The sequence below is a fragment of the Myotis myotis genome, unplaced genomic scaffold (assembly GCF_014108235.1).
Source record: "Myotis myotis isolate mMyoMyo1 unplaced genomic scaffold, mMyoMyo1.p scaffold_m19_p_5, whole genome shotgun sequence".
Lineage (NCBI taxonomy): Eukaryota > Metazoa > Chordata > Mammalia > Chiroptera > Vespertilionidae > Myotis > Myotis myotis.
In genome coordinates this window covers 59455707-59474418 of record NW_023416357.1, presented here as the reverse complement: position 1 = coordinate 59474418, position 18712 = coordinate 59455707, and the positions used below count along the sequence as shown (strand labels likewise).

The 18712-nt window shown below is 37.7% G+C and overlaps 1 protein-coding gene across 16 annotated transcripts in view; it reads right to left on the bottom strand.

Moving 5' to 3' along the window:
- The window catches only part of PAM (peptidylglycine alpha-amidating monooxygenase), a 275521-nt gene that overhangs the window by 222894 nt on the left and 33915 nt on the right, over window positions 1-18712 (bottom strand). For 15 of the 16 annotated variants that reach the window (XM_036307891.1, XM_036307902.1, XM_036307892.1 and 12 more), the window contains exon 2: window positions 9724-9817. The gene's annotated coding sequence lies outside the window, so the exon portion shown is untranslated. Of the gene's footprint in view, window positions 1-9723; window positions 9818-14949; window positions 15022-18712 lie in introns of those variants that run through there. The other variant, XM_036307890.1, reaches the window with a different exon arrangement.

The window sequence follows — 18712 nt, the reverse complement described above, 5'->3', positions numbered from 1 at the left end:
ATGGGAAGATTATTCTGGGTTATCCAGATGGGCCCCGTCTAATCACCCCAGTCCTTTAATGTGGGGAACCTTTCCCAGCTGTGCAGAATCAGAGAGATGGCTGTATAAGGATTTGGTCTGCACTTCCTAGCTGTGAAGATTAAGGAGGGTGGCCATGAGCCAAGGAATGCAGGTGGCCCATAAAAGCTGGAAAAGACAAGAAAATGAATTGTCCCCTGGAGCCTCCAGAAAGAAATGTAGGCCTGCTGACACCTTGATTCTGTAGTCCATTGAGATCTGTGTCCGACTTCTAACCAACAGAGCTCTAAGATAATAAATTTGTATTCCTTACACAACCAAGCTTGCAAGTCATTTGTTATAGCAACAAAAGAAAACTAATACACGTTTCCAGCTATTATACTGTTTTAATCACTTCTTTTGTGGGAGAAGTTGCCTAGGAAAAAGTACTCAATTCCAACTAGTGAGTGTACTGCCATGCAAACGAAAAACCCTCCTGTGAGTGCGGGCTTCCAGGTCCCAGCCCTGGCTCTGCCATTAAATGGACATAGCAACTGGGCAAAGTGCTCAGTACATATGGCTCAGTGGTTGAGCACGGGCCCATGAACCAGGAGATCATGGTTCGATTCCTGGTCAGGGCACATGCATGGGTTGTAGGCTCAATCCCCAGTTAAGGGTGTGCAGGAGGCAGCCAATCAATGTTTCTCATCGATGTTTCTATCTCTCTAACCCTCTCCTTTCACTCTCTAAAATCAATAAAATATATTTTAAAAAATGAAACTGGGCAAAGCACATAACCAATTCCTCACAGCTCGAGTTTCTCTCCTATCATTGGACAAAATGTATATTTCCAGGTCCATGTTCCCATACAGCTTCCTCTAATTCTTTTGGGTGCTGGTTGTTTTAACTTATCATCTGCAGAGAGTCAAAGTGATCCTTTTTTCTGCCATATTTATATTTCCTCGTCTCATGCTTTACCAAGTCTACAGACCTGGCATATTATATTTCAGCAGGAATAAGTTTAAATATCTGTAAAAGTTAAAACATTCTTATTATGACATAAAAATAAAATGAAAATTCTGCTAAACAAGTTTTTAAAACCACCCTGCCTAAAACTGCTTGGAAACATTTCCTGACTAAAGCATGAAGAAAACCATAATCTCTACAGACCACTCTATATAAAATGATACTTGTATCGTTCAAGTTGGTAGGAGAATACTTGCATGAATATCTTAAGGGTTCAAAGCTGCATAAGTATTTTTTTATTGTAGAGTTAGCTACTTAGATTAAATCATATCACCCAAAACATGACTACAACAAAGAGCAAAGCCCTGATATAATATATCCTGAAATGTACCATCTTCTTTTCTACATAAACATTCTGAAAGTGTTTCAAAAAAGGGTTTTAAAAATATGGAAACAGTTTATACAGATTCAATTTCTTTACTATTTGAGCTGCTGTGACCTAAATTAGGTAGTATCATAAGTTATCTCTACTTTTTAGGAATTTGTTTTAATAGCAATTAACTGGCAAATTTTCAAACACAAAAACAGGATTAAGTCTGAATTTAGAAAAGAAGTTAAAAGTCAAAGCATTTTAGCATGCTTTCAGATAGAAAGGAATTCACTAAATATGAATTTATTATTTTTAAGATAAGAGAGATATCCTCACATACAAGCAACTACATTTAAAATTTTAACCTATTTTTGCACTCTCACAGCTGTATTTCTCAGTGATTCTTTATAGCAAGGGGACTGAAAAGGATAACCAGTCCACTAATACAATCCCACACAAAAAGCAAAGTTAGACAGCAGGGGATATTCCAGATGACTCCAAAAATAAAATGCCAGTTTTAATCAATGTCCCTCTAGAAATGGACAGTCTAAACCGTTTACCAACATCTCAAAAAAGCCATCTGTCTCTCTCCAACACAGAATAAAGGTGAAGCTACATAAAGACACAGGAGAGCTCTGCACCCCATCCACTCCATTCTCATTCTTTTTTTCTTGCAAGGCTATCCAGTGATTAATTAGAAACTGCCTTTACCTACCTCCTCCATTTAAACACAGTATTACATTCTGTGAAGGATATACTGAAATAGTCCCCTGGGGATCAAGAAGAAGGAATAATGCATGACTAACATATGAACAGAACTCTCAGAATGGAGAGATTCAGAAGCTGGTAGGAAGAAACCCGTCTCTGTGTCTCATTCATTGTCTCTTTCTGAGGCCTACTGAGTGAAACAACTGAAACAGAAGACTAACTTTTCAAGGAAAATATTTGTCCAGGGCTCTTCTATTTGAATGTTGTAGGTGATTCTACAGCATTCTTCCCATAAAGCTGAACACAGCTAGCCAGCTTATCCTTAAGAAGCCTCACTATGTTGTATGGAAAACTTTCATGAAGCACTAATTTCATTTATCACAAGATAGGGGCATTATTTTCGTTATCAAGTCGTGAGATATTTTGACAAATATTAAAATTATAAAATAAGTATGCAACCATGGTTATCAATATACGTTCTACTTCATATGTCGCCCCATAACTAAATCTTTGTTCTACAGCGAAAGTTTTAATTTCTCTAACATAAAGATTCACATCCTCACTTGGCCCTTCTTTCTAATATCTGCCACTATTATCTTAGACCTCTGAAATGTTAATATTGCTTAAGCTGGATAAAACATATAAAGTATCAACAAAAATATGTAATTCACACACTTGGAATATAGCCCTATTTGTGCTGTGACACCTGTCAACATACTTTAAGAAATTTACATAATTCAAATACTTAAAAATTAAAAGCTCAATCGTGTTTGCTATTGCTGCCAACCAGGGAGAGTAGCAGGCATTACATTGTGCATTCACAGTTATTTTTATGTCTGTCCCAAGTGTGCAAGCACACATACACACACACACACACACACACACACACACAAAGTATAAACTGTCTATTCTAGAAAATTGGCTTGAAATGCTCCAAAACATTATGATTTCAGGCAGTAGTATATCTTGGAAAGCATGAAACCATTCATACACCTAAAACAGAATAATAGAGGCATTTAGTAATTCTCTGATATGCAAAAGAAGGCACTTACCCTCCATTTCTAGGGACGTCTGAAATCGCACTGGAAACCCAGCAACAAGAGAGGGGCTTTATTGCAGTGTGAATCATCCCCACGTAGATGCTCTGAACAACCCCTGTATGCATACTGACATCATCAGGAGAGACTTGGAGGCAGAGGATACTATGGTAACCAAGCAATGTGCTGGGAGACAGAGCCTTTAATTGCTTTAACAACTTCCTGGGGCTGGAGCTACCAGGCTTGGATTTGCTAAGTAGGAAACGAAGGTTGTCACAGAGCACTGAGTGTGACACAGAGCAAAGGACTCAATAAATTCTGAATCTATTCATGACGATGTGACTTTTTAATGACAAATGTCATTACATGAATCCATTAGCAATATTCCTCTCACAGCTGAAACTCTGATGAAGTCACAGGTCAATAAATAATGCTCACAGGTAGCCATAGTGTAAGTATTCATAGATGGTTTTCTCATTTAACAAACATTAATATTATTGTATTAAAACATCCTTTTCCTTCAGGGTGAATACTTGATTCCCCCTGAAAAGAAAGCTCACATCTGTGCCTTCGGAGGTCAGTGTGCTGATAACAATGAAAACTGATTCTCTCTATTTACTTCTCCAGGAGGCAGCAGCTGCCTGGTCCATTTATCTCCAAGCTCCAGTAAAGCCCTGCCAATACATCACTTACCCAGAAAACACCTCCAGCAAAATGCCTAATTATGACACCTAGATAAAATCAGAGGAAATCTGCCATCTTACTGCTACACAGTCTTCTTGATTAAGTCTCTTCCATCACAGCAGAATTACTTCTACTTCTAATAACCCCCAAGCTACACACAATTGAAATCTTTTCTTTGAAAAATTTGTCCTGCCCTGCTTCTGTCACCTACATTCATGGGAATACAACCCCTTCTTAAAAATACCAGGTTTAAAGTAATTGCTTAAAATAACAATGCTTCAACATCAAACTGAGTCTCTAATGATATATCATGCTTATCTGATCAGATGCAATGCTTTCATAAGTATATAATTTATTGCCGGGAGTATGCAAACTATTGTTTTCTTCTCCATGAATATTGGATTGACATGTTTTCAAACACTACCATGGTCTAACTTTTCTACTGCAAATACTGTAGTTGTAAAGATAAGCAAGTAACTTGGCAGATCTTCTTTAAGATAGTCATAACAATAAAATATGAAGGCTGTCATTCGGTGCTGTATACTTAGATCTAAGTTATTTCAAAGAAACTATTATTATTTCTACTTCAATTTAGATGAAGCTAAGCCTGCCTTTAATGTTTCCCTTGTGAGGAAAAAAAAGCATACAAGTGAATTGCAATAATACTGCTTACAAAACTAGTCAAATGGAATAAAACAGCCCCACTGTACAATCTGGAAAACTACACAGAATTTCAACATATCTGAAAATTTGGAGGGAGAATTCTGAAAGAATAGTAAAGTCTGCACTCACAAAACCCACAATAATTTGGTTTCCCTTAACTTAGGTAAACTCAAAAAGCTTTACAACAAAAACAGAACTATTCCTCTCTACTCACTTGATTTTCCTGAGACCCTGAGTTTGAGAAGCAAAACATGCAAATTTTATCATATATAAGTGAAAATGATACATATGCAAAAGTTGCCATGATACAAGTGAAAACAATCTACACACACACACATATACATCATATATGACTCAAATTTTAAAATAAATATATTTGTTTATTGAAATATGTACTGAAAAAATGTCTAGAAGATACACACCCAATTGCTACGGGTAGTTACTTCGGACAGTTTCAATAAAAAATTGAGAAAGTCCTCCAATTTTTATGTTGTATATTTTTAAACTTTTAAGTTTTTTTTAACCATGGATATGAATTACTATTTAATTTGGAAAGTGGAAATTCATTTCAATATGTTCTGAACTTGCAATCCTGATTTACCTGCTCTCTGAGAAGAATAAGGACTAGATCCTAACATACTAGCCAGACTATTTCAAGGTGTCTCAGACAACTTACTAGGGAGATGATCCACCTGTCAAACAGAATTAAGATGGGTAAAGCAAACGAAGGTTATCTATATAACATAGACCAAAAAGAGACAGGTGTATCGACTTTTTCAAAGATGGATGGTCATAAAGAAATAGTCCAATAGTAAAGCTTGTTTGTTAGCTTTTCTTTTAAAGGTACTGATTTAAGAAGAACCTGCCCAAAAATAAGACCAAACCAAGAGGTCTCTGACCACTACAAAGGCTGAAGGGAATAGGAAAGATCCCCAGCAGGCGTAGAAATCAAGTGTCAGTGAGACAAACGGCCCCAGGTGGCCAGACTTGCTTTAGAAAAAACAAGGGCCTCATTTCCCCAATATCCATTTCCTAGTTCTAGGCTTCCTTTCGTTTTTATTCTCCTCTTCATCTACAAAAACAGCTCACCATGTCATGTTCTCATCAGTGTTCTTTTTCCTCTTGACACTCCAACTAAATTTTATGGTCAGTGCAACCTCACCACCTTCTCAGAGATCATAAACTCTTTCTTGGGTGGATCACTTCTTACAAAAGTCACCACCTCCTTTCCTTGGATTCCTGAGGACAGCACAGGGCGGCGTTGTGAAGTGCATACCCACATTAGGCCACTCACAGCACCGCGCTGGGAGCAGGCACAACACCTACCCAGTAACAGCACTAGCTCCACCAAGCCCTGACCTATTTCCCCTGGATAACTGTCTACCCCCTTGTATGTGTCCTAAACTTCAGAAAATCTACCTATTTCCCAGTGGATCCCAAGGCTTCAATGACATCTAAATAACATTATAATTTCTCAAACTGAAAGAAAACAAAAGCTAGAAGGTGGAAATATTCTTTCACAGGGAAAGAAAAGACATAGCACATTTCCCAAAGAAATACCCCTTGACTCTCAAGGTATTATAAATCTCGTCAACTCCCATGCAGCTACCTTAATCCTTAAAATGAAATTTGGGGTTCACCAAGGTCCTGAGCTTAACTTGTTTCTTAAACTTAAGTGAAATCATGTTGGCAAGTGCCAATTTAGAAGCAAATGGGGTTAAAGTAAAACTCTGAGGGGTTATTTGGCCAGGATTTCTAAAGTCTTGACCAGTCAGTGGCCAGCCTACTTCCTCTCCCAAATCACCTTTCTGATGATAAGGCAAAATAGCCTTCATCCTAAACTAGTTTTGCCTCATAATTTATGTTGAACTTCTAGTCCAGATGAACAACATTCTTGGCTCCTCTGGTCTTGATACAACACGTTTCCTAACTCCAGTGAAGCATATAAGTACTGGAAAAAGCCAGTGGTATAAGGGATTTTATGATTAGCATTTGAGTTTAAATTTGTTAATTAAAACAAATGCATATTAATTTGATGAAAAGGTATCACAGAACTTCCAATGGCAAAAAGTTCTAACTTTCCATCACCCTTAAATCCAGTCTGTGGCCAAATTTCACTGATCTGTCACCTCTTTGTTCCAGTCCCAGGCTGTCCCCTCCAGCTTAGATCTGCTCCAGTCATCTCATGACTCTCTGGTCTCCTGGCTGCAGTGCCTCGCTCCTTTAATCATTCTATGTATCACTTTGTCCTTGATTAGCTTCACAACCATTGCCCTACCAGGTTACCACGAAACTCCAAAATCCCCAGAGGCTCCCCTGTGGTCACTGAGTCAAGTGCAAATTTCACATCTTTGTCACTCTGGGCACCCTGAGCTACAGCCAATGAGACAACTTGATACGCGAGTATGTCTCTGTATTTTCCTTCCCCCAGGCCTTTGCTCTAACTCCTGTAATTCCCACACATGCCTACCTATCACTCCTTTCACATTCCTTCTGTCTCTCCTCCCCACCAATCTAAACCCTACCAACTCTTTAAGACCCATCTCTTCCATCAGGAACGGACTTTTCCTCGGAAATTCCAGTGTTCTCTACCTTACAAATTGCATTTAAAACATTCTATTGCCTGTTTATTATCATGCATCTTATCTTCCTACTCATTTTAACCTTCTGAGAAATAGAGACAAAGTCTATATTTCCTTCTTATTCTCCATATAGCACCACACCTTACATTTGGCATTCACTTTGATAAATACTTATTGAATAAATGAACAAAAATGTTATGTCCTAATTATATTCATTTTACAAAGTATTTTAGGTTATATTATTTCATTTGGTCTTTGAAAGAACTTAGGTTCCCTGATTCCCCAATACATTCCTCACCTAGACATCTAGTGCTAATGGCAGCTAGAGAGGAGGTGCCCTCATATTCCCTTATAGTAAATCCATTGAAGAATTAAAGCCAAAATTGCCTTAATTCTCTCTCTCTTACCATTGACCCATGGCATACTCATTCGCCATAACATTTCAAGTCAACGGACAAGGCTTGGGAGGAATACCTGTTGTTGCCCTTTTCTCTTCCCTGTATCTAGCTAATGATATCCTAGAGAGGCTGCCTCCTCAGCTCCTGCCCACTTTCTCAGAGTAACTAATACTCTGGGCAAATCCCTAACTTTTCTGAATGCCAGTTCCTAATTTTCAAAAAGAGGAGAACAATACCTAACACTGTAGTTATGAAGACAAAGATAATGAATGAAGTACTGGCACATCACAAGCCCTTAAAACAGTAATTAAAATTAATGATAATGAATGAAACCAGAGAATGGGATTACACCACCTTCCCTAAAGGTTTCATCTGTATTCTGGAAGAGTGTGGTAACTGGGTAATGAAGAAGCAGAAGTTGGCCAAGTAAGGGCCTTTAAGAACTTGAATAATCGTGTGTGTGTGTGTGTGTGTGTGTGTGTGTGTGTGTGTGTGGCAGGGGGCAGGGAGGAGGGAGTAGACTTCTGCTGTTTAAAATGAGGGTGTTGGTCCTTTCCAGTTTAACATTTCTATGTGATGTGAAGCACCTAGTAGCAATTTTCTAAATTTCTCCCACACAAATATTTGCTCTCTTCTGCAACCAAGCCCAGCAGAGTGACCAACGTGTGAATACACACTCAGTTCAGACTGTAATAGTCTGAAATTATTCAAAGTTTTATCCTTAAATAATTTTAACTTTGCTTTCATTTAAGAATCCAGGATTAGAGTATCCTTATACTACTTGGAACTCACCCACAAGTCAATTAACTTTGATGTTTTCCCAAAACTAAACATGGATTATAAAACCTTCAATGTTTTTAATCTAAATGTCAAAGGTATTATAGATGATAGCTTACTCTAATGCCAAAAACTTATTTCAACATTTCATGATTCTAATTTTGATTACAATTCCCAGAGGAAGCGCTGGATTAAGTTCTAATATACTTTTCTAAAGAAGCCAGTTTTAGATAAGTTCCCATTTTAGTCTCTCAATTAGTGGAACTTTAAAATACCTTTTCCCTAGGACACAAAGAGAGAACTTGGAGTGAAATGTAGAGCATTTGTGTGAATCTAAGCACAGATACTGTTTTCATGCGATGAAAGGAAGCATAAAAAGGGTTAAAGATGCTGCCAGCAGTCTGAGAGGACCAACAGGGCTGAAAGGGCCTGACAGCAGGATGTGGGTTATAATGCTTCTGAATGGAATTCCTTTGTGCAAGGGCATTGCAAAGGGCATCCAGGCAGGACTGCCTGTGTTTGGATTTAAATTAATCAAGTCAGTTCCACAATGCTATGATTCCTTCTCTTTAACTGGTTAAGGCAGGTTTACTGGCAGTTCCCAAATGATGTCAATAGCTTCTAAAAGGTCAAATGCAATAAAGCACACCAAATGTCCTGGAGTAAAAAGTGCCAATAACTTCTCCCTCTATATAACCTGCTGGGTGTGACTTATTATGCAGTTGATTATCCCATTTTAATCAACTGCCCTGGTTTTCTTCTTTTCATTTCCCTCCAAAAGTTAACACATATTTATACATTTTATGATACACATGACAAACTGTCTGTTTTATTCTGTGGCATGTCTGGCTAAAAACAACAAAAATGGTCCCACTACAGTATTGGGGGTGGGGGATGGGATGGGGAAAGTAAGGAGGTAGAAGTATTCTAGTCAATAGGGACCAAGTACCACCAAAGCATCATCTGTGTTATTAACACAAACTCACAAAAGAAAGCTGTAGCTATAATCAATGGTGATGTTAAGCAACAAATGCTCAGAAAACAGCATATATATAAAAAGGAAGAACCCAAGTCAGGTGGAAAATTTCATCTGGGTTCAAAATCATGAATTCTAGGCCTCTGGGAGCTTCTTTAAAACCCAGTGTTTGTTTTTCCCAAGCAGTGAGGGTTCAAATGCATTCCTGTAAAATATTAACCATGGGTGTCTTGGGCACGGAGTCAAAAGGAAAAAGGAAGGGAGACAAGTCAAGTGTACTAGAGTATGAAGTAATCAGGGCCAGCTCTTGTCTGACAATGCTAGAGAAACAATAATTGCCAGCCCAGGGACTTAACGGAAGTTCCAAGCACTCAACACAGCCCCCGCCCTCCTATCAATGTCCCTGACCTTCAACTGCATTGTTGCACAGGGTTTTAGAGCCCAGCATTGGGTCTACATCTCAACTCTGCCACTTCCAATGCCCATGATCTTGGGCAAGCAGCTACTACACCTCTCTGGGCCTCACTTTGGTCACCTACAAAAATATGGAAATAAATAATCATACCTCGGAAGATTGGTAAGCCAGGCACAGTTTCAGGTCTTTGGAGTACAGCGTTGAACAAGCCACATGAGGCCACTGCTCTCAAGGAGCTTGCATTCTGGGTTGGGAGATAAAAAAGTAAACAATTAAATAAATAACATAATTTGACATATGTGGAAAAGGGTCTGAAGAAACATATCATAGGATGATGAGATAAGAAACTGACTGGATGGGAGAAGGGCAATACAGTTGTCCGAGAGAAACCTCAGGGGGGTGAGGGCATGAGAGGGGGGCTACGGGGAGATAAGGACACATATGTAATACCTTAATCCAGGGGTCCTCAAACTACGGCCCGCGGGCCACATGCAAATACAAATATTGTATTTGTTCCCGTTTTGTTTTTTTACTTCAAAATAAGATATGTGCAGTGTGCATAGGAATTTGTTCATAGTTGTTTTTTTTTAAACTATAGTCCGACCCTCCAACGGTCTGAGGGACAGTGAACTGGCCCCCTGTTTAAAAAGTTTGAGGACCCCTGCCTTAATCAATAAAGAAAAATAAATAAAATAAGAAATGACATTTGAATAAGGAAAAGAAGCAAGATGCATAAAATAAAAGGACAGAGCCTTCCAGGCATAGGATCAGCAAGAACAAAAGTCAGACACAGAAATAAACTTAGAATGTTCAAGGAATATAAGAAGTTCAGTGTGGCTGAAGGATAGTGAACAGTGAGCAGTAAGTTTAGGGAAACAAATGATCAACTAATTTATGAATGGAGCCTCGGTTAGATGAAACTGGACATATAAATTTTGGGGTCAGCTACTTAACACAAATCTCTGTAACGTGCCCAGCACGGTGCCTGAACACTATGATTATTGATAACTAATCTCTGCATTCCCTCTTTAACAACTGGGTAGATATTTGCATTATGGAGACTGTTGGCAAAATAGAAAGAGAGAAGACAGGTAGAGTTGCATTACCTCAGGGAGAACAAATATGTTTCACATTGACTGCCAACTCTCCAAAATAGTAGGAACTTCCTCGTGTTCTGAGTTGAGCAGGATTCTAAGGCCAAGTAAGAGCCTGTGTGATGATCTATCCAGTGGTCGGCAAACTGCGACTCGGCAAACCGCGGCTCACAAGCCACATGGGGCTCTTTGCCCCTTGAGTGTGGCTCTTCCACAAAATACCGACTTCTGTGCATGGGCCACGAAGTTTCAATCGCACTGTAATGCACGCCCCCACGTGGTATTTTGTGGAAGAGCCACACTCAAGGGGCCAAAGAGCAGCATGTGGCTCACGAGCCGCGGTTTGCCGACCACGGATCTATTCCATTATATGCAAAATATATAAATGGTGATAGACTTCCAAGGCTCTGAAATTGGCAGTTTTTGATCACTATAATTTTTTTCCATATTTAGTAATTTTCTCATAATAATAATATGATTAGATGCCTATTTTCTAATTAAGAAGTGTGAGGCTCAGAGAAAATAATTCATATGCCCGAAGTGACCAGCCTTCAAACACTTAAAATCTGGTATCTCTAACTCTTGAGATCATGATCCTACCCAATGTGATATGTACATGCACATTTGCTAAATTAGCCCCTTTTTTGTATTCCCCTGGCTGTACTTTAAGAGTCTTTCCAGCTGAGCCTAGTCGGAGCCTAGTATCTGGTTCCAGTATGGAATGTCTTATACAATCATCAGTCTCATTCTGACATGTTCTCTGGTTTCTAAATTCACATGTTACCTTCGGAAAAAAGCACCCAGGCACAATTATTTTCTGTGTTGATGATAATGGAAAACATCCTAATTTTTAAAATGCCAAATCTACTGGATGTACAGACTAGGTAATCTTTTTATAAGAAACATATTTTATCGATGTTTTACAGAGAGGGAGAGGGATAGAGAGTTAGAAACATCCAGCTGCCTCCTGCACACTTGCCACTGGGTACTTGCCTGCAACCAAGGTACATGCCCTTGACCAGAATCGAACCTGGGACCCTCGAGTCCGCAGGCCAACTATCTATCCACTGAGCCAAACCGGTTAGGGCCAGACTAGGTAATTTTTAGGCAGGATGACTTCATTTTAGCAACTATCAGAATCGTTTTAGCAAGCACCTACATATTCTTCACCCTACCTTATTCTTCAACTGATAGATTCTCATAGAGCTGCATTTAAAAACACATACATACATACTTTGTTAAGTTAAGTTACTGTGACTGCTGTTATTGTTACCCACAAAACAGCAGATTAATACACTTTGACTAAAGAATAGGAATTTAGTCCTAAGGAATAAGAATTCTAAGGATTGTAGAGCAGTGAGAAGTAAAAACCCTTGTACAGGTTACAGAATAACCACAACATAGGCATCAAGGGTAAACTATATTTAACCCTGAATTGCCTTGTCCTTTCTCTCCACCCCATGCTGTTTTTCCCACCTATTTTCTGTAAGAGGGCTTCATAACAGGGTTGGGGGGGGGGGGGGGGACTGAGAGAATGCCATATAATACATTGATTTGATTCCAGCAAACTAACCAGAATTTGAATTTTTATTAGCAAGAGCCATATGCAAAAGCAATAATACACTATACTTATCAGAGTGGTTAGTTTTAATCATGAACCCATGCTGGGTTAAGAAAAGAAAAATGACAAAAAAAACTAACTTCAAAGCATTGCTGAAAGATGATTAACTCTTTAGCACAAATGAGAGTCATACACTCCTTTGATGTGTGAGAATTTTTAGTGCCTAAATTTAAAGAAAGGATATCTACAATACAAGTTTAACCATTTAAAAAAAAAATCCAATGATACACTTCTTTTGCATCTAGAAAACCAGTAATTACCTAAGGGAATAAACAAAACTGAAATTCAGCCTCAGAAATTAAGCCTTAAATGCAAAGCGCACATACAATATTCCTCCCTCATATACAGTTCAGTGGCAAAATGCCAGCTCTAAAATATTCAGTACAGAAAATATAACCCTTTCCATTGTCATATTTTCAGAGTACTTTGGGCTGGATCAAGCTGCATACACAACTTCATCTCAAAAATTCAGCTACACTTAAATTGAAGTGTTATTCAATACACAAACTATGTGACACATTATTGCAAAGACTACAGTTGTATAAATGCTTGTGCTAACACTCAACTTGACATAAATGTTGACAATGATCTAAAATTGCTAATCTTGGAGCCCTGCGTAACCTCTACCATTTATAGAGTATATGTCATGGTCTATTTTCATACAAAAAAAATGAGAATTACTATTGAACTAGAGGCCTGTCGCACAAAGAGATTCGTGCAATAGGCCTTCCTTTCCCCTGGCTGCTGGCATCGGTTTGCCTCCAGCACCCGGAGGCCCAGGCCTTCGCTCTGGCCAAGTTCTGGCCGGAGCTGGCCCCGGAAACGTCAGGCCTCGCTGCTCTGTCGGCCTGGGCCATCAGGCTTTGCTCCACCGCTTGGAGCCTATGTATGCAAATTACCCGCCATCTTTGTTGGCGGTTAATTTGCATATCACGCTGATTAGCCCATGGGAGGCGTAGTAAAGGTACGGTCAATTACCATATTTGTCTATTATAATTATTATTGAATATGTATAATTCTTAAAGGTTGTGTGAAAATAGGCCATGTAATATATGGTATAAATTTCAAGAGAAAATGGAAATTCTTAAGAAAAAAAAGTGTGTATAGATTAAAATATGTGATTTTTCAGAGCAATGGCCCAAAGACATGGGAGAGATGGAAGGTTAATATCATGCACCTAAGATGGTTTTTAACATGAAAATATATCAGATCCATTATTTGCTAAAATACTTGTATTTACAGATCTGAATATATTTAAATATTATTAAGACCTAAATGCATAATCTTTATAATTTTCTTTTCTCCTACCAATCTGACACATCTCTATCAATAACTACTTGGAAAAATATGCAAGGCAATCTCAAAAAGAATTACTGTGCTTCATTATGCAAGATGAAAATGCAATTAAAAAAATATTCTGTCTGACATTCAGGTCTATATGCTGCTGCTGCAGGTCAAAAACTATTAGCCACCTGCCGAAAATACATACTAGAAAATAAAATGGCCCTCAAAATAATTTTGAATAAGTATTCTCAAAATGAGTGAGGTTGCCTTTTAAATGGTTAAAAACATGATACCTCAAAAAGGAAGTATACTTATCATGCCAGAAATTAATTTATAAATAAGATTTAATGATGGTCATATAAGTTAGAACATTCAAATTGGATAAAGAAAGCACCATGTCTACTATGAGAGAAATTAATATACAAAAGAACCAAGCAGCTCAACACTATATGTATATTGTTGCCTTCTTTTCCAATAAAAGTAACAAATTCAATATGATTCCTAGGATTCTTAGGACATTCTCTCTTACTATGCAGAAGTCTTCTGGGGACTGACCCAACAGTGCTTTTGTATCTTTAAGATATTCTATAAATATATTTTCATAGAAAAAGCAAAACACCCAAAGAATCCACAATTCTGTCCTGTTTAACATTTTGACACTTGACAATGAAACATATGGTTCTCAATCATTACTATATTAATAGATTCTATTAGTAATTATTAGATAATTGGTCACTCGGCATTTTATACAGCCAGATACTAAGCTAAGTGCTTGATACATCTTAATGCATTTAAACCTCACAACAACTTTATGGTGTAGGCAATAGCCTATTGCCATTTTACAAGTGAGGAAATCAAGGCACAGAGAGGCTAAATAATTTTCTCATCGTTAAACAGATAGCAGGTAGCTTACATTTCAGTGAGGGAAGCATAGTTTACAGAATGTGAGGTCCCCTAATGTGATGGGCAAGCAAGGGAAAGAAAATGGAGGCAAAAGTACAAAGAGAGTCAAATGGAAGAATGAAATAGAGAAAAAATGCTTTCTCTTTCACTATTGTCTCTAATCTTATCTGGCTGACTGTGGTGTGCTTAATAAATGAAAAGAACTGCAACTAGGTTTGCGAGAACAAAGATGACTCCTACCTTAGACACTAGGAAGCTCCCAATTTCTTGCCTTACCTACAAGATTGATTCTGCTGTGTGGACCTACAAATACCCAATCTCAATGCCCAGGCTCTGAGATGAAATCTAATGAATAAATCCACATTTTGGTACCATGTCAGATTCATGGGCTGCGTAGGCACAGGTGGGTGGGTGGATGAGAGTCCTGGACTATTCACCCATAAACCATGGATGAAGGGCACCCTGGAGACTCACCTCATGCAGAGGATGAGGTTCCCAGGTTGTTCGCTCCATAGATTTCAGCTCTCCTGGTGTTGCCCTCATTGACTTGATCCAACCTAAACTTGTTTGTAAAAAAAAAATCTTAAACTGGCTCCCCAATATAACTATCCAGTGTCCATTACAGGGGCCCTAATCTAAAATCTATCATCAGATCAGAGGGGTAGAGGGAGTGTTGATGCCACTGGGTTTTCTTTGATTATTTAATAAAAAGACATTTCTTCTTTAAACACAGTATTTCAGGCTTCTAAATCTTCAAGTACAAATTAAACAAAATAATTCCTGGTTAATAAAATATGAATGCAAACAAAATGCTCCGGTCAAAATGGAGATTCTAAAATAGTTCAGGAAAAATTTCACAAAACCCCCTCTGATAATAAGGTTGGTAAACATCTCCTTTTCCACACCCAAAACCAAGGAAATTGGATCCCTGCTTTAACTGGAGACTGTTGCTATTTGTTTTGTGGCTAAAGGCCAAATTATGCATATTTTTGTGACTTCGGTAAAGAATTAAGGTTGCCAAACTGGTTTGGCTCAGTGGATAGAGCATCGGCCTGCGGATGAAAGGTCCTAGGTTCGATTCCGGCCAAGGGCATGTACCTTGGTTGCGGGCACATCCCCAGTGGGGGGTGTGCAGGAGGCAGCTGGTCGATGTTTCTCTCTCATTGATGTTTCTGACTCTCTATCCCTCTCCCTTCCTCTCTGTAAAAAATCAATAAAATATATTTAAAAAAAAAAAAAGAATTAAGGTCAATCACCAGATATTCTCCCACACCAACAACACAGCAGCAGCATGAAAACAGATGTTCCTTATCTTTTGCACCGTGATTTTTAAAAATTGGTTTTTCCTCTCAGAGCAGCTAAGATTCCTTTGTCAACAGGGTACCCATTAAGAAAATCACTTAGCTAATAAGCAAGGAAATTAGCTAGCAAGTCTGATACAAAACAGACAGTAACAACACTAACAGCAATCTGTACACACAAATTAAGGCAGTAAAGAAATGCTCTGATAAGGACTTTGAAACTGTTCCTGGAACTCAAAATCTCAGCATCTCTACTTTTAGGGGTTAGACTACAATTTAAAATTTTTCTTCTTGTCTCACTTGGTTCCCACAAAAATCTCTATAATAATTTTTGAGTTTTATCTAAGGATGTGCAGAGAAAGATAGCGGCAGAAAGAGAAATAAGAACAAGTATCTGGCCAGAGTAACTCATCTCCCTTTCCAACCAATTTTCTTTCTTCTTTCATTTGTCACTGTTTGGAGGAACCGTCTAACACTTGTTCAATTTTGAGAAAAGCCTCATAACCTAAGTGAACAACACAATGGAAAGAGGACTTTTGAATCTCATGAAAGGTGATGCCAGAGAGGAGTGAGAGGGGAAGAGGCAAGAGGAGGGGGGAGAGGGATAAACATGGATTTGCTGTTCCACTTATTTATACATTCATTGGTTGATTCTTGTATGTGCCCTGACCAGAGATCAAACCTGCATCCTTGGCTTTATTGGATGACACTCCAACCAACTGAGCTACCCAGCCAGGGCAGATGTCAGATTTTGAAGCACCTCGTCAGAGTGCTTCAAGCAAAAATTTCATATGCAAATTTTCATAGTTACATATTACATGCTCAATAGATACATATTTTTATAGATGGTAACCTTTAATTTATTCACATAATTTTTTATAGAAAATAACATAACCAAATTGTAAATTTCATATTTAATAAAAGTCTTCAGTTTTCTACAAAAACTTATTTCCCTTAGAAGACTATATTTAAAAATCATACAGATTAGGAAGAATCTGCTAATTTTATAAAAGTAGGTACATGGATATGTTTAATGAATTTTTTAAGAAATTAAAAAATGTCCATTTTTTTAAACCAGAAATTCTTAGGTAAACATAAAACAATGTATTCAATACGTTTCACATATTGCTGACTTAAAACTTTTAAATTCTAAATGTAAGAGTAATCTGCTTTAACTTTAATCACTTCACAAAACTGATAAATTCTCTATATAAATCTAGGATTAAAGTGTTGCTATAATTACTATTAATGCATTTAATGTTCTCAAATTTTTTTTTAAATCTTTTACTAGCTCAGTTTTTTAAACGAGAAAGGATATTACTATATCACTGTTGAGCTTTAAAATAAAGCCAGTACTTTCCATACATAATACACTTAAAATACTGAACGTAACCAAAGCTGTTCTAATGAAAGATTTTCCAATAGTTTCAAAAATTTAAAATTTTCCATTCTCCTGGTCCCCTCAACTGCCCTCCCCTGCAGGCCATCTTGTGTCCACATGGGGATGGCCATCTTGTGTGTTGGAGTGATGGTCAATTTGCAATATTACCTCTTTATTAGATATTAACAATGAAAAGTCATGGCATGCTTTATAATAATTAAGATGCATTAATTCCCATAATCTAGTATATTGTACACTATACTTTTTTAAATCCTCACCCAAGGATATGTTTATTGATTTGGAGAGAAGGGGGAGAGAGAGAGAGAGAGAGAGAGAGAGAGAGAGAGAGAGAGAGAGAGAGATGAGAGAAACGTGGATCAGCTGCCTCTTATACTCATCCTGACTGGGGTCCAAACCAGCAACCCTGCTATGTGCCCTGATTGGGAATCGTACTGCAACCTTTTGATGTATAGGGCGACACTCCAACCGAGTCACCCTGTTAGGGCGTACACTAAGTTTTTATTGTTTGTATTTTAAAGGTTTTCTTTTCTACCTGTTCTGTGAGCTTTAAGTAGGCTTAACGAGTTACAGTTAAGGTTATTATTCTGCACATGAAGCTATGACTATAATTTCCTGAATAAACAAATATCAATCAACAAATATTTAACGAGCATCTTCCATGCTCCAAGAATTATGTCAAGCACTGAAAAATATTTTTAAATATGGGCAAATCATTCCCAAGATCATATACAAGGAAATGAAATTGTATTTTCACAAAATTTAGGCTACTGATGACTACTGAATATTTATGAATATGAGTAATTGGCTAATCCTTGTATTTATCTTGTTCTCTAACTGGAAGCATTTTGTTACTTTATAATACCATTTTAGTACATTTTGCTTTTTACTGTTGTAAAATATACAAATGGTTACCTTTTTAGCCATTTTTAGGAGTACAGTTCAGTTGCATTAAGTACCTTCGCATTAGTATGCAACCAACACCACCATCCATCTCCAGAACTTTTCATCTTCCCAAACTGAAATTACCCATTAAACAATCATTCCCCATTCTCTACCCTATCCTATTTTCTATATCTATGAATTTGACTACTTTTAGGTACCTAATGTAAGTGAAATCATGCAATATTTGTCCTTGGTGACTGGCCTATTTCACTTAGCATAATGTCTTCACAATTCATCCATGTTGTAGCATATGTCAGAATTTCATTCCTTTTTAATACCGAGTGATATTCCATTATATGTGTATACCACACTTTGTTTATCCATTCATCCATCAATGGACATGTGGTTATTTCCATCTTCTGGCTATTATAAAAAATACTACCATCAACACTGGTGTACAAATATTTCTTCAAATCTCTGTTTTCAAATCTTTTGAGAATATACACAGAGTGAAATTGATGGATAAGTTTTTCTTTTAAAAATTTCAACTTTAATTTTCATTTCTCTAATAGCTAGTCAAGTTGAGCATCTTTACATGTGTCTGTTGGCTGTTTGTATGTCTTCTTGGGAGAAGTGTCTGTTCAGGTCCTCT